The sequence below is a fragment of the Dermacentor albipictus genome, chromosome 5, assembly GCF_038994185.2.
Source record: "Dermacentor albipictus isolate Rhodes 1998 colony chromosome 5, USDA_Dalb.pri_finalv2, whole genome shotgun sequence".
Lineage (NCBI taxonomy): Eukaryota > Metazoa > Arthropoda > Arachnida > Ixodida > Ixodidae > Dermacentor > Dermacentor albipictus.
In genome coordinates this window covers 112,096,840-112,113,048 of record NC_091825.1, presented here as the reverse complement: position 1 = coordinate 112,113,048, position 16,209 = coordinate 112,096,840, and the positions used below count along the sequence as shown (strand labels likewise).

Below are 16,209 nucleotides of genomic sequence, written 5' to 3'. Positions count from 1 at the left end.
TGAGTGAGTTGTGGCCACGCCGAGTCCGTCGGAGCGTGCTTTCGGCAGTGCGAGGATAACCACGTTTTGCCGAAGCGTCTTTTTGACGACCTGGTGCCGTTGCTCTTTTGTACGATTTTGTGAACAGCGCCACGCACCACGACATCAATAACCTTTCATGTGAGAAAACGTTCGGATTTGCAAAGATTTTGGGCTCTCGGGTCATACGCAGAGTGTTGTCCGGGAAATTTTGTGGCATTGAAGTGTTGTGAAACGAAACTCGGAGTGTGTGTTTTCGTGTGTCGACGCCGGAAAGCTTAGTGAAGACTTGGTACCTGCTTACTAAACGCAAAACTGTAGTAGTGCGAGGCGTTTTTCGTTGCCCAGTGGACTTTCTGAATGCAACAAGCAGAGCGTGATTAACAATCCCTGGATGTGTACATTATAAACAAGCCTGCAACTTCGAGAAATCAGGTTCGGGACGTTACACCATTCCGCCTACTTAACTCCTTCAACGAGTCCACAACTTCCAGCAGAATTTGATTCAGGTAAGGCAGCACCTTGCTTATTTTGTGACGTGCTTAAATGTCTCCTTGTTAAAAATGACTTGGCAGCAGATTCTTCAGAAGGTGGTGAAGGGTGTGAAATCTTTGATGATGAGAATACTGAGAAAACTGCACTACTTTTCCAGGTTCGACGAGTTTTACTGACGTGCCCGTTCGGGAGCTAGTAGACGCTTTCGTCTATTTCACAGCATGCGCCGACATGTTACTGCTGCTATCCACCCACGCAGCGTCTACATCCACATGCCAGCAACTGTCGATTTAATTCTTGCACTTACTATTTCATTCATATGAAAAATTGTTGTGGAGAATGCATTAGAAATTCTTTACTGTTTACACACATGTATCTTCTATCATAGCATACGAGCTCTTGTACCTTTGTTTTACTGAAATGAATAATAGGAGAGGCTGGCGCATTTGTGGCGGCGTCGGCTACTCCTTGTCGCTTATCAAAGGAAACGAATATGCGCAAAAAGGGAGAATAACGTCACGAAATATGGTACTCATTAGAACACCAGATGAATAAGAACTATACAGTCCAACAGGGCATGAATCGCAAACTTTTGTGCATGAGTTCAGTACAATTCAACAGTGTATGAATCGCTAAGTTTTGTGCATGAGTTCAGTACACATACGCATATATAAAGTCAAATATTGCCCTGCAAGCACTGTACTTTTCGTTCGATTGCTCTTTATTACCTGTTGATGAATTGGAGGGTGCTGCACGTTTCCTCCTAGTACTGCTGGCGATCACAACAAACAACTATCTTCTCCGCGGTACCACAACAAGCTAATCGGAAAACCTCGACTAGATTGCGTTTAGAACTGTATGCTTCGTGATTAACCACGCGGAAACTGACGGGAACATAGCAAGTGCACAGGACAAAGATCTTGTTCTTTCGTTTTCTTGCTTTCTGCGGTTTGTTCGAACGCCAATTGACTGCGAGTCAGCGCAGCAGTTGGCGCTCCAGTTCTCACACTGTCAACAGTCGAAGGCCTCTGGAATAGACTGCGATATCAACTGCTTATTCTATACTGTGGGCTCTGCAGATGTCTAATGCGGTTACCTGAATTTTGAAAACACATTTTCGTCAAAGCGTCAGCAGTTACGCTCATTTGCAATCTGGATGTTTGTGGGGTCGCACTTTATGATGCACGTTAAGCCGACCCCCACAGAGACACTGACATGTATGCGGGAAGTAGAGACAGGCCTTGCGCACTGTAAATATGAAATACTGTGGAAACATGTGCACACATACGAGGTGCAGTTGGAATGTGGGTGAAGGCCCACTAATCTACATGAAACCACGAATGAAGGCAACGTGGCTCACTAAACACGTGCCATAAAGACTGCAGGCTTATAACGTAAGCCTATATACGGAGAATAATAATTACGTCGACGACTGGCGCACCCTCGATGTTATGAACGATTACCGCATATGTTGCAATGCACAGCGACCTCTTCGGCGCCGATGCGCGGCCCGCACAAGCTTCAACTGCGGCGGCCGGCTTCAGTTTCAGTACTCGCCGACTGTTCGACGAACCCTCTGGAAAATTTCCCAATTGCATGTTTTTTTTTTGTCTTTTTGTGTGTGGGTGCTGGCGACGAGCGTTGCAATAACACGGCGCCTAATAAAGCCGCAGCCTTTAGAGGATGTGCCTTGTCAAACGACGTGCTCGTGTTCTTTTTACAAACATTTCACTTGCACAGAACCCCACGGAGTGTCGGCGCTAAACAGCCCGTAACGCGAGGCCACCTGCGTCTTGTCGTTTATGAGGGGCGAAGACGTTGGCTTCGCCGATTCCGGGGTTCATCTGCGATGGCCGCATACTTGCCTCGCGAAATTTTTGCAGCGTGGTGTAAGGGACATCCGGTCTTATCCAACCGAGAGTCGGGTAGATAAATGTCACCGAGCTGTGCAAGAATAGCATTCGTTACGAAAATCGCTCGAAACGTTCGCGAAAAATTTCAAAGCGATATGGTGCTATTGTCGGAGAATTTGAAGTTGTCAGTCTTTTGGAGGACGACAAGGTGGTCCAACAAGGAACACGAAAGGCGAATTTCCCGGCTAGAATGGAAGAGGGTGAAGGGGGTTGATGCAGATGCCCGAATTTTGACCTCGTTGGTTGACATTAGCTGATATGGAGTCGAAGAATCAGCTTCGTATAGCGACTTTTACCCGCAGTCAGTGTACTACCGTGGGCAATAAAAAGTGGGGAACGTAAAGTCTGCGTTCTCTTTCATACTGTCTGGCTCCGTACCTGTGGTGGCCAGAGTACAGGCCACACGGGATAGCTGTCGTGATGGTAACGAATTTGTTGACCAATCGCAAACCGCTGTTACCGCATATTCTTGTTTCTTAAGTTTGAATTTCGTATACTGATATCACTGCTAGTTTCACTGCACGTAAATCGCCGCCAGAAAGGCGAATGACACTTTGTAGGTAGATGACAGCTATAGTTGGAACCTTTTATTCATCTACCTACTAATTAGGTTATTCTTACTCCACAGCGCGAAGCACGTAGTCTCCACATGCGTACCCTAGCACGTGCGTCAAATAGATTTTGAATTTGTCCGGTAACACATTGTTGCTTACATCGGGTGTCCCAGCTAACCTTAGCCATGCTCTTCAACAACAACTTAAAGAAAAGAAACACGGTACACGATACGATTTTAAGACCTACCGTGTTCGGTCGTTAGACTTCTGACGACTAAACACTGTGGGTATTATAATTGTATCTTTCGCCGTGTTTCTTTTTTTTTTTCGTTGGCCAGCTTGGCTAACGTTATCTAAAACACACGGTAAAATACCTTAACACCGAAGACGTCAACGTCAGCAATGGTAGCGCCACCTTGTGAAACCTTTCAAAACAACGCACTAGAAGCATTTTTTGTCACGTTATTTGTTTTCGAAAAAAAAAACGGGAGCGAAGAATAATAAATCCACTTTACACAAAAGGGTATTGCTGCCTGGCAGCTTTGCACCACAAGAAAGGTACTACATGGTCGTTGCAATTACAGCTTGTCCTCTCGGTGACACCACCATAGCAAGATGGCGCCACCATCGTTGCTGCGCACGTCTATTCCCCCCGTGCTCCAGTATAACGTAAGCTGTGATATGTTTACAGACAAGTTAAAGCTATAAGGACATTGCAGAAGTCCCCAATGTCGACAGAATGGGCATTATATGCTCAACGCAGCCTTGAAACTAAGCGCATCTCCCCAAGGCGCCAGTTAATTCCGAAAATTTAATTTCACCGCACTTCTTGTATACTCAGAATCACGAAAACGCGCAGCTGCAGAATGAATGAGACATTTTCAATTCTTCAGTTAGTTTTGTCAGGTATATATAGAATGTAGACTGCATGCGAGAACTCTCAACATTAACGCGAGTTACGAAAACATCAACTACTTCAGCATACTTGAAGTACTTGAATGAGGATATTATAGCCAAATGTTTGGCTGCAGTATGTACAAAATAAATAAAAAAAATCTCTTACCCAGCCGCGTGAAAAATAAAGGCGTAGAACACTGCATGTGAAATACAATGAAAGAAGTCATCCCACTACGTGACGACACACTGATACCGAGAAACATCTAGTCGTTCCAACTCATTCCAACTCATTTTGCCAAAACACTTCAAACTTGGTAGACAAGCTCGCAGCACACGTCCAATCGCAAGCGCTTCACGTTGCATACGATCCGTTTTGAATATCAATATTCTCATCAGCGCTTTTGCTTTTTGACGACGTCTTCCCGTGCGTACGCATTGCGCCCGAAGGGTGTGCATTGGCGAAAAACCTCAAGAAGTGCCGGCAATATGGCGTTGGACGGAAGCTTTACGCACGCGCTGTCAATGGGGATAGGCCGCACCTTATCGGCTGGCTGCAGCTCCAGCCTGCGCGAGCGCTTGCAGTTATATATATATATAAGGACAGTGGCCCAGAGCTTCCTGCGCACTCGATCGGCAACGAGGACGGGACGTTCCCGTGCTCCGCGAAATGGCGGGCCCGCTTTGTTTAGCCAAGCTGGCTCGCCTCAACGCGTGCGGGCCAGACGGCTTTTCGGAGACTTGTCGTCTGCGACGAACAGCTGCTCTTTTCCGCGTAGTACGCGAGCGCGAAGCAGACGTCGTTTCTCGACGCTGGGCCTCGGTTCACGGCCGAACGCGCGCACCTATCTGCGAAAGACGGCACGGTCTGGAGGAAACGCCATCTTTTCACTCGGACCCCCGTTGCCTTGGCCCGCAGTCTCCAGGTCCAGCTGGTTGAGCGTCACTGGCCTTTTGAACCGGCATCGACCAAATGGGATTCCATATTAGGCGTCGTACGGGAGCGCGGCCTCGTGTCACTGTGACCCTGCTAGCTACCGCATTTGTGAGAACGTAAGCAGAGTTCGCTTCTTAGACGGTGCCCTTCTCAGCCGATTGCTACTGGAAAAAAAAAACGAAAATACGTATCGTGAACGAACTTTGCAGACACCGAATAGGCTTCGCGTTTGCGAGCTAATCGAGCTGTGCTACTGGCCTCTGCAGTAGTCACATTCGCTCATACGCTACATGACGGGATGTATTCTCCTAAGTGTTCTTAAACTACGGTGCGTACCCTGCTGCTGAAGAAAAGAATTTTATACTACTTTCATGGGAGCCGTCGTGTCGCTTTATGCCGGCAGCTCACATCTGCGTAGGCCGTAGTAGTACTGCTTCAAACAGTTATGGCTGAAGAGTTGGGAAATTGACGCTGTTTTCTTTACTCGGTGAGTCCAGACGGCGAGGCCCCGGTGTGCGTACAAGTCGCGAGCTTGGCCGGCACCATTTTGACCAAAAGGTTCGGCCCCGCGTGAGGGCCGGAGCTCGTCAAAACTGCAAAGAAAAAGTGCCGCCATTACACGATTCTGTACGGTAACATGCAGCTGCTGAATTGCAAATGGTTCCGTTTGTTTTCTTCAGCATTTATTAACGAAACGCACCGGTGACTTCTCAGTCGAGCCAGCAAAGTAGTTGTTTAAAATTTTTGGTGTGCCCTCCTGTCACGGGTAATATATTTCGCTTCGATATAAAAACCGATGCGCAACGATCTACGCATCCCCAATATATGCGGGAATCAGTGATAACCGAAGCTTTCTTTAATGTTTACCAAAATATTAAAGCAGAGGCTACGCAAGCGCAAAGCTAATGACGCGAATGTTCGCGCAAGATGACGCATTGTGCAATACAATTGCAAGCAAATTTAGCGGGGCCACGCAAATGTAACGCAATGGCGCAAATATTTCGCTGTGAGGGCCGCGTCCATATGTCGACACGACGCGAATGTACGATAAACTTATCAGATTCGACGCACGTCTCCGTTGTTTTGCGCTGCACATCACTACGCATCACTTCCATCCCTCATAAAACACACTTTGCGGCATGTATCGTCAATAACGGCAGTGCTTGTAATTAACGATGCGACTTCAACATGGGCCATTTCACACGGTCGCGCGGGCCCCGTGCCGTGGGTCACGTGACTGTAGATGATGCGCCGACTGCACTCGTGCCCCGCACCTTCTCATCATCATCATCATCATCATCATCATCATCATCATAAGCCTGGTTAAGCCCACTGCAGGGCAAAGGCCTCTCCCATACTTCTCCAACAACCCCGGTCATGTACTAATTGTGGCCATGTCATCCCTGCAAACTTTTTAATCTCATCCGCCCACCTAACTTTCTGCCGCCCCCTGCTACGCTTCCCTTCCCTTGGAATCCAGTCCGTTACCCTTAATGACCATCGGTTATCCTCCCTCCTCATTACATGTCCTGCCCATGCCCATTTCTTTCTCTTCATTCGAACTAAGATGTCATTCACCCGCATTTGTTCCCTCAGCCAATCTGCTCTTTTCTTATCCCTTAACGTTACACCCATCATTCTTCTTTCCATAGCTCGTTGCGTCGTCCTCAATTTAAGTAGAACCCTTTTCGCAAGCCTCCAGGTTTCTATACCGTAGGTGAGTACTGGTAAGACGCAGCTATTATACACTTTTCTCTCGAGGGATAATGGCAACCTGCTGTTCATGATCTGAGAATGCCTGCCAAACGCACCCCAGCCCATTCTTATTCTTCTGGTTATTTCCGTCTCATGATCTTGATCCGCCGACACTACCTGCCCTAAGTAGATGTATTCCCTTACCACTTCCAGTGTCTCGTTGCCTATTGTAAATTGCTGTTCTCTTCCGAGACTGTTAACCATTACTTTAGTTTTCTGCAGATTAATTTTTAGACCCACGCACCTTCTCGAGTCTGTTCAACTGCTGACTGGTGTTGCTCGCTTGGCACAACAACGGGAAGCGGTGCGTGCGTCGAGAAATAGACGAGAAATAGACGAAATAGACTATCGAGACGTTCAACGCTGTCAGAACCTCGTCCTTCTAACTTCTATAATCGCAACGTTCCTCGCTGCCGATGGCCGCCAAGCGTCGTCGTTCCGCTTGGCGTTTACGAGCCGGCAAGTATACTCGTGTTCTGCGCCCCGCCGGGCAGGGCAACGAAGACGTTATTGTTCCGTTCGACTCTGCTTTATGGCCACCGTCTCTTCCGCGCTGAGAGCATGATTCGTTGCTGATAATGATGATTACGATGTTGTTCACTTCGCGTCTTTCTTCCCGCTCGGCTGCTTCTGTTAGCGACTTCTTCTTCACTAATTGATGTTCATGTTCCTTCCTTTTTCAACACGGCACATACCCACGAGGGAGACTGACCTCACAAACGAGAATCTTAAAAGAAGATTTATAAATTAAAAGTACTTTGAAAAAGCAAGATAATAAACCTATTTAATTATAGAATATAGCCTATTTTTTCACAGTATATTCCTTAAAAGGACATGTGGTTAAATCCCAGCAGGGAGATAAAAGCCCTTAATAACGTAACCAGCTTCATACTTCTATAAACGTACGGAGCGCATTACAAATTGCCCTGTGGCTATGGCTAAACTGCACAGCTCCAAATGATATTATTTTGGAACAGTCATCGACAAGGCGAGATGACGGAGAGGGAGTTCAACCTCCCGGTTCCGTCGTTGCAGGACCTCGAATAAAGTTGATTTCCTTCCTTCCTTCCGCGAAAAGGTTGCTCAAGGATGTGAAGTGGCGGCAAGAAAGAAGGAAATGATCAGTTTAAATGGTCAAAGAAGGATCAAAATTCCGTGATCAAAATTCCGCGATAAAATTAGGGGTGGGACTTTCCATCGGAAGCTGGGGCAACGTAACCTTGCATTGACTCGAGCGGCATTCATCCAGATGCAAGGAGTAATGTTCATGTTGCAAGTCGACCATTGATACAAGGTTGGAAGATCCAGCGCATTTTTTACCAACTTCACGTCTTGCCTCTTGGTCTGCTTGTCTATTTGGGCCCACATGCCTAGTGGCAAATACTTATTCTGATGGATTAGCCATGAATGGGCACACACCCAGCGGTCCAAGTGGTCGTCTATTCGTAAGGACACCAGTAGCCTGCTAGCCAGTACCTGCAATGTGAGAGGAAATGGCAAAAGAAGCTTCACTTCAATAAGGAACATCAATACAGGACCTGAAAATTTTTTTTTTTACGTCAGTGGTGACGGTATGGAGATGACACGCGCCATTATAGCAGCACTAAGAGCGACATCTTGGGAGAGTGTGTTCAACTGAAGTGAATTTTAAACGTTCTTGTGGCTCGCGACTGTTCTATACAAAAAAAAAGAAAGAAGAAGGTTGCGTTGCGAAGTTTACGTTACTTCGAAACTTTATCGGTTAGCAGGTAAGACGAATGCATGCAATCGCTTACGGCAAAAGAGCTTGTGCGCTTGGCTTAAGCAAAGTCTCGCCAGATGTCGATAGCGGCGTTGCTGCTCTCGTCCTGACGTCATTAGCGGCAGGCACAATGTGGCCAGTATAAATATTTTATAAGGCAGTGTTCCTGAGTGCGGAGGCCGATCCTAAAAGTTGGTTTTTGGCAAAACTAACGCCAGATCAAAGATGACAAGTACTCGTGCCGATAGGGTCGCTCCTCGTGAAGGACATTCTGTGACTCGGACGTGCCAGATCTTGCCTGAACAGAACTGTAATAAAGTTGTTACCACCACCACTACCTACACAACATTCAGGTGCCACGCTGGATGCATAGCATGAAACTGTCACGAATAATGTACACATTTAGTTAGGGTTCACGCGCCCAAGCAAATCGTAAGAGTTGTCCTTTAAACATTTGCCTCCGATAACTATTGTGATTTCCAAAATTGAATGGATGACCGCCGCCGCTGCTGTTCAGCTAGTGTATAGATCGCCACAACTCGAACGTTCTTTCGAAGCGACCCATTTCTTCCTCCGACGCCAGTTAACTGCGAGGGTGATACCCGTGCTCACGTTGCCAAAAGAAAATAACGATGAGGGCAAGAAAAATCCAGCGTATTTAAATGTAAGAATATGAATGCAAAGATTAATTTGATGAGAATGGATGACGGGCTCCATCAAGGGTAGAAAAAGAAGAGAACCGTCCGCGACAGGACTCGAACCTGCAATCTTCTGATCCGGAATCAGACGCCTTATCCGTTGGGCCACGCGGACCACACACCCACACGCGATATGCAGTAATGGTTGTTATAGTTGTCATTGAACTACGGCACTTGATTGAAAAAATTAACTTGCATTTTTCTGTTCTGTGAATGATTGAAAGAGAAAGAAGAAGAAAGGAGTCCAAAACAATAAGAGCGGCAGGAATAGTGTACCTTAATTGGGTACACCTATGAATTCCGCCTGTTGGCCCGTCCAGTCACGATGTCCCCATCCGTGGAAGCGAATACTTCTTGTCAATTTTGTCCAGTAGTGGCAACCGAAAAAAAGCATGGAAACTGAGCAGCCAGTCACATGATCCCTCTCCTTATCCAATGTTACGCCAGTTCACTCCAGACTGAATAGTATTGGCGCACATGATGCGCTACTATGTTTGACAAGACGTTGGACGAGCCGTGTTGCACCAGTGATGGTTAAGTGGTAGTTTTTAGAGCGATGTAGCTCTCCTACTCCAGGTGCAAACTCCAGAAAACGCCTGGTTCCGTAAATCTGACCTTCATGCTCAGCCAAGGTGAAACTGGGACATACCCCCACATTCAACAAATGCATCTTAACTTGAAGCTCACGCTTGACTTGATTTAAACGACGCCTGCGGTGAACGCACCCAAGGAAACGCAATTAGCGTCTTGGGCGCGTTTGCGCCAGGCGTCATTTATGTCAAGTCAAGCATGGGCTGTTGCGTGCTCCAGGGTAGCGTATCGTACTGCTCCCTAGTTGTAGCGACGCCTGCCTGTCGAAGCTCGACCGACATTACTGTGGGGTAGCGTGGCGTTGTTGGCGGGCTGCAGGCATCCGGTAGACCATGGCGACCAAGCAAGGGCGAGACGATTTCTAGTGCGAAACTTGCACGGTTTATTCAAAAGATGGTGAAAGAAAATGAGAAGAGCATGAAGTGATCAAAAGTACATTTCGGAGCCCCTTAAATAGGCTCTCTACAATCGTGGGAGGGATCTTGCTCTTGTCGACGTCACGTGACCGGCACAGAAAGCTTGCTGCAAGGAGGAGGGCTCTTGCTTCCGTCGACGTCACGTGACCGGCACAGAAAGCCTGCTGAAAGGAGGAGGCCGTCCCGCCTCCTGAAATTTTAGACGCTTGTCCGCCTCTTTTGCGCGTTGCTGGTTCGTGTAAGTTCTCCTGTAGACTTTGGCCGTTCGAGGAAAGGGTCCCTCTAAAGTCGCACACACACACACACGAAAGAGGCCTGTAAACACTGCGGGGCTTCCGACAGACCGGCAGACACTCGAAATGGTCATGGCAAATTAGGAAGTCACGCTTCATTTCGACGAGGCAAGGTCTGTGAAGGTCGGTGAGAAAAAAGTATTTTTTGCACGTGGCGCGGGACGCCAACCATCGCAGAAGTCACGCCTCACTTCGACGAAGAAGGTCGGGTGAGAGAAAAGTCCTTTCTGCACGAGGTGCCAGACGCCAACCGTAACAGGGATTCAAGTTGTGATACATTTCTGAATATGCGGCTTAGCCGGTGTAATGCGTTGTGGAGTGAAAACGAACAGTGGCTCAAGGTCGGTATTTCGTGCCGCCGCCGCCAGAGGCGCTGGCTGCAACCAAGTTCACTACGCATTCGCCCCGAGATGCGCCGAGGGCGTCGAGCAGCGTCTGTGTATTTTCCGGTAATCCCATCTGGCGCGCCATCTAGGAGCGACACCTGCAGCACTACCGGCACGCTCATCACGCCAGCCTCCTGAGACGCCTTCAGCGCAACACTAAACCATGCTGTCGCTTTCAATGATTCACCTTCGGGTAATACTAACAATTTCTTTTTTTCTTACTCACCATGACGCCATCCAATAACTAAATTGTACGTGTGGTTTGCGCCTGCCATTCGAAATGTACAAGAAGTATGGCATTACTGACTACACAAAGCCTAAATGTAGTTACTATTCATTTACGAGGACTCAACAGAAGATGTGCAGAAGGTCTTCCAACCAACCTTGCTTCCCTTCAAGAGAGTCTGCAGCACTGAGATAAATTTATGCGCGTACAGATTAGTTGACGGTACATCATTTTAGTGAATTAAATGAAATCCTATTTCCCGATGGGATGTTATTCGTTACACAGTAAAAAAATTTCGTTGGAAACGTCTAGATAGCTTGTCATCGGCAATCATTGCTGGACCCAATGTGGTGGCTATAGTGGCTTTGGCGTTGCACTGCTACGCTCGAGGGCGCGGGATCAAATCCCGCCTCGACCGGCAATGTAGGCTTGTAGGAATTGATTGACATGGAACTAATTGTAGCGCTAAAGAACACAGGCACAAAAAAAGAACAAGGGAGACACTCACGGATCGCTGCGTGTGTGTTTCCTTTGTTCTTCTTCTGTGTCTGTGCCCTTCAAGTGCTACAACTAGCTCTCTGTCGTCAAATCTCGGCCTCGGTGGCTGCATATCAATGGGGTGAAATGCTAAAAAAGAAGAAAAACGAAAACAAAAACGCCCGTGTACCATGCATGGGGTACACGTTAACGAGCCCCAGATGGCCAAAATTAATCCGGAATCCTCCACTACGGCGTGCCTCATAATCGCATCGTGGGTTTGGCACGTAATACCCCAGAATATAAATTAATTTTGTTCGGCCCTCTCGCACCGTCAGTCGTCGCAGGCTGACAGAGCTTCTCGATGCGTACCTTGTCGATCGCCAGTCAGGGCAGGCTAGAAGCACCCCAGTCGTGTAAAGGACATTGGCACGCATCACCCCATAGGTCCTTGTCGCATCATCCATGCAGTAGGCATAGGTGATGCTCAAAGCACGACTGTCATTGCTCAGATCAATTCAGCGAGGGAAACGTTTAGCAAACATTCTTGCGATTGAGCTGTGAACAATTGATTTACATAAAATCCAATTAGCTCATAAGGTTTGGGCCCCTGTTAGCTAGGCTAATATGCTGCGCTTGCCAGCGAGATCTGCACGTCGCTGCCGTACCACATCTTCGACGCCCTGAGCTAGAAAAACAACAACAGTTTACTGTTCTAGCAACCGAACATTCAATTTGTCCATGCCATAAATGCAATAAGGAGCTGATCCTCTGACAACGAAGCCTTTTTTTTATGCCACAGAAGGCAGATAACGTTGGCGTGCTTTTTCGATATGCTTTTCCAATTCGTCGCGCCTGTAGCACACTGTGTACATCACGGTGTGAACGTTTCATTACCGTCTTCGGAATGACATGACTTGCCTGAACAGCGCAGCCGGCGCTTTCTTGAGGCACAGCGGGCAGACGGACAAACAATGCCACCCTGTGTAGAAGCCGCGGTGGAGGGTTTCGTGATCAATGCCTGTTTGCGAGCTGCCGCAGACGCACGCTAGCTGTAGCCCCAGCGAACGGAAGGAGGGATAGCCCAACTTGGAGGCCCTAACGCCACTAATGCTACTCCTCCCTTCGCCATAACTCTTGCGAGTCAGACCGGCCCTCAGCTGCTCCCAGAGGCATTCGTCATACGTTAATCCAGGACTGATTGGAACAGGAACGGAGAAAGCCCGAGGCGGCTAGCAGCGTCGGGAAGGCACGTGATGTATTTGCGAAGGGGGCTTCTCCCAGCCTTTAGAGTGACGCATCCTATACTGGCGAGGCACGGCGCATCTCGTAAAACCTGGCGAAGGTCGAAATCAAAGTCAGTCGGCGCCAGCTGCTCGCCTGGACTGGAGAGCACTAGAAAGATGCGTCCACCACGATCGCCATTGTCTCGCGGAAAGGAACGCACGTTCAGAGACGTTGGTTGAACAACCGGCATACAAACATTGTTATAACGAGATGGCGTGTAAAGAAATAATGGGTACAATAAAGGAAGTGAAGCTTTATTTGAAATCCCCATAGAGATTCATAGTACAGTACATGCCTTAATTAATACAGATAAGTAACGGACACAACCAAAGTAATTATGGCTCCCCTTCAACTTCGTTATATAAGGGCTTTACTGTTGGTGAAATTTCAGATACGAATCGGATACATTATGCTGCTCAATCCATATTGTATTTGGAGAATTCCCTGTTCAAAATTGTCGAATGATTCTTTTCTCTTCGAATATGAGAAGTGACGAAGCTTATGTGGGCCTCGAAGTAGAGAGATCAATGCAAATGATGACTGTTCCCACTGACAGTGCTGCACGAGAATCACGGCCGTTCTGTCGAGGCCTCAGTTCCTGAGCACACTACTGGAGAGATAAGTTACGCTTCATGATTTCCAAGCATTCAGCAGGAATGCCAGGCCTCTAGGCAGCCTATGCTCAATTTTGCTTGTCTCGGCTATGGTAAAGCAATTTAGTGTTTGGCCAATGTAGTCATGTTCGCAGTCCTGTAAATATTGCGCTGTGCCGTAGTATCGCACTTATTTCATTAAACCAACATGACACTCCATGTGCATCTGGTGACTTAGTGCTTTCTGTTTTAATGTCATTACCATGGTAAACCACATTCCGTGAAAGCGGTTCTTTTTCATTTATAATATCGCCATCCGACCAAACCGCAATATAGTAGAGCCTCATTATAAAGAAGTTTTAAGCGGGAGTCAAAATTACTTCGTTGTATCTATTACCTCGCTGGATAACTCGGGTTCGCGGCATACAGATCAGTCTCCGTGCTAATGTAAGTGCTTCTGCTGATTTACGCGCTGAATAAATGTACTACGGAAATTGCATTTTGTGAAAAAAGAAGTCAAGCCTAATGCCCGGTAACACATCGGCGCAGCCATGTCCGCCCACTTCTCTGGAAACCTCTCATTCAGGCCATGTACATCATTCTCCATGCTAATGCAAGTGTTTCCACTGATTAACGCACTCAATAACCCGAAGGCGGAAATTGGATATTGTGAAAAAAAAATGGTAAGCCTATAACCCAGTAAAATATACGCGCAGCCATGTCCACCTACGTTTCTGGAAAGCTCTGATTCAGGCCACGTGCATCAGTCTCCATACTAATGCAAGTGTTTCCACTGATTTACGCGCTGAATAAAGAGACTGCGGAAATTGGATTTTGTGAAAAAAATGGTAAGCCTATAGCCCAGTAAAATATACGCGCAGCCATGTCTACCTACTTTTCTGGAAAGCTCTGATTCAGACCATGTACATCAGTCTCCATACTAATGCAAGTGTTTCCACTGATTTACGCGCTGAATAAAGAGACTGCGGAAATTGGATTTTGTGAAAAAAAATGGTAAGCCTATAGCCCAGTAAAATATACGCGCAGCCATGTCCACCTACTTTTCTGGAAAGCTCTGATTCAGGCCATCTACATCATTCTCCATACTAATGCAAGTGTTTCCACTGATTTACGCGCTGAATAAAGAGACTGCGGAAATTGGATTTTGTGAAAAAAATGGTAAGCCTATAGCCCAGTAAAATATACGCGCAGCCATGTCCACCTACTTTTCTGGAAAGCTCTGATTCAGGCCATCTACATCATTCTCCATACTAATGCAAGTGTTTCCACTGATTTACGCGCTGAATAAAGAGACTGCGGAAATTGGATTTTGTGAAAAAAATGGTAAGCCTATAGCCCAGTAAAATATACGCGCAGCCATGTCCACCTACTTTTCTGGAAAGCTCTGATTCAGGCCATCTACATCATTCTCCATACTAATGCAAGAGTTTCCACTGATTTACACGCTGAATAAAGAGACTGCGGAAATTGCATATTGTGAAAAAAAATGGTAAGCTTACAGCCCAGTAACATATACGCGCAGCCATGTCCACCTACTTTTCTGGAAAGCTCTGATTCAGGCCATCTACATCATTCTCCATACTAATGCAAGAGTTTCCACTGATTTACACGCTGAATAAAGAGACTGCGGAAATTGCATATTGTGAAAAAAAATGGTAAGCTTATAGCCCAGTAACATATACGCGCAGCCATGTCCACCTACTTTTCTGGAAAGCTCTGATTCAGGCCATGCACATCATTCTCCATACTAATGCAAGTGTTTCCACTGATTTACGCGCTGAATAAAGAGACTGCGGAAATTGGATTTTGTGAAAAAAATGGTAAGCCTATAGCCCAGTAAAATATACAGGCAGCCATGTCCGCCCACTTCTCCGGAAAACTCTGATTCGGGCCATATACATCATTCTCCATACTAATGCAAGTGTTTCCACTGATTTACGCGCTGAATAAAGTAACTGCGGAAATTGGATTTTGTGAAAAAAATGGTAAGCCTATAGCCCAGTAAAAAAATTGGAGGACGCTTAAGCTTCGCCTTCAAGAGTGGAACACGACAGCGTTCCCGTCGACCCGCCAAGGGGTGTAAGACAATGGGCTACAGGGCAGCCATCACTTACGAGGCGCCCCGCATCGGACGCGGTGAGCGTCGAGCCATATGGTCGAGCAACGCGGCGTTAGGCGCAGCAACGAAACGTGCGTCTGAGCAAGCGGAACGAACCGAAGAACTCGGTATCTCGGAGGGGGAAATGATGCACGCCAGCCAAACGTCGTGATCGGCACGGGCAGAGAGATAGACAGATAGCGATCTAAAAAAAGGAAGGACGCTTGATTCTGCGGAGGGAGCAAGGCGAAGCGTTGTCAGGGGACAGAGAGTCCGGGCAACGACTCCCTCGCACCGGTCCTTCCACAGCTCCAATGCGCGCGTGGCGCGCCATCTGTCGAGGCAGCGCCCTACATGGAGAGGAGGGGGTCTTCTGTGTTTGCCGCAAGATGGCTCTGCGTGTGCGGAAAGCGCAGAAGAAATGCAGCGGAAACGCACTTCGCAACTCGTGTAATTGCGACTTCTGTACGTTACATGTTCATAATTACCGATATACACCGCAGTATAACTTTCCACGGCTCGTTTCGAAGGCAACACCGCATTCACTAGAGGCGCGTTTGTACCGCTTTGAAGCATCGAACTCGTGGCTGAGTGGTAGCGTCTCGGTCTCACACTCCGGAGACCCTGGTTCGATTCCCACCGGGCCAATCTTGGAAGTTGCTTTTTATTTATGAAGCGCCTGCCGTGATTTATCGCTCACGGTCAACGCCGCGGACGCCCACGCCGATGACACCGGCTTTTCTGCGACACGAGCTCCTTAACGCTATCGCGTTAAAAATGGTAAGCCTATACACCAGACCACCGTGAATTCAAAGG

At 47.4% G+C, this 16,209-nt stretch overlaps 1 long non-coding RNA gene and 1 other non-coding gene across 2 annotated transcripts; both read right to left on the bottom strand.

Annotated features, from left to right (window-relative positions):
- Positions 1-4,510: 4,510 nt before the first annotated feature.
- LOC135897039 (uncharacterized) lies at positions 4,511-12,454 on the bottom strand. Its single transcript, XR_010562882.1, has 3 exons — positions 12,316-12,454; positions 7,986-8,042; positions 4,511-5,404 (listed from the first exon to the last, which is right to left on the bottom strand). It is a non-coding gene; the product is annotated as an uncharacterized lncRNA (long non-coding RNA).
- On the bottom strand, positions 9,048-9,120 carry TRNAR-CCG (transfer RNA arginine (anticodon CCG)). The gene has a single exon. It is a non-coding gene; the product is annotated as a tRNA-Arg (tRNA).
- Positions 12,455-16,209: the final 3,755 nt, after the last annotated feature.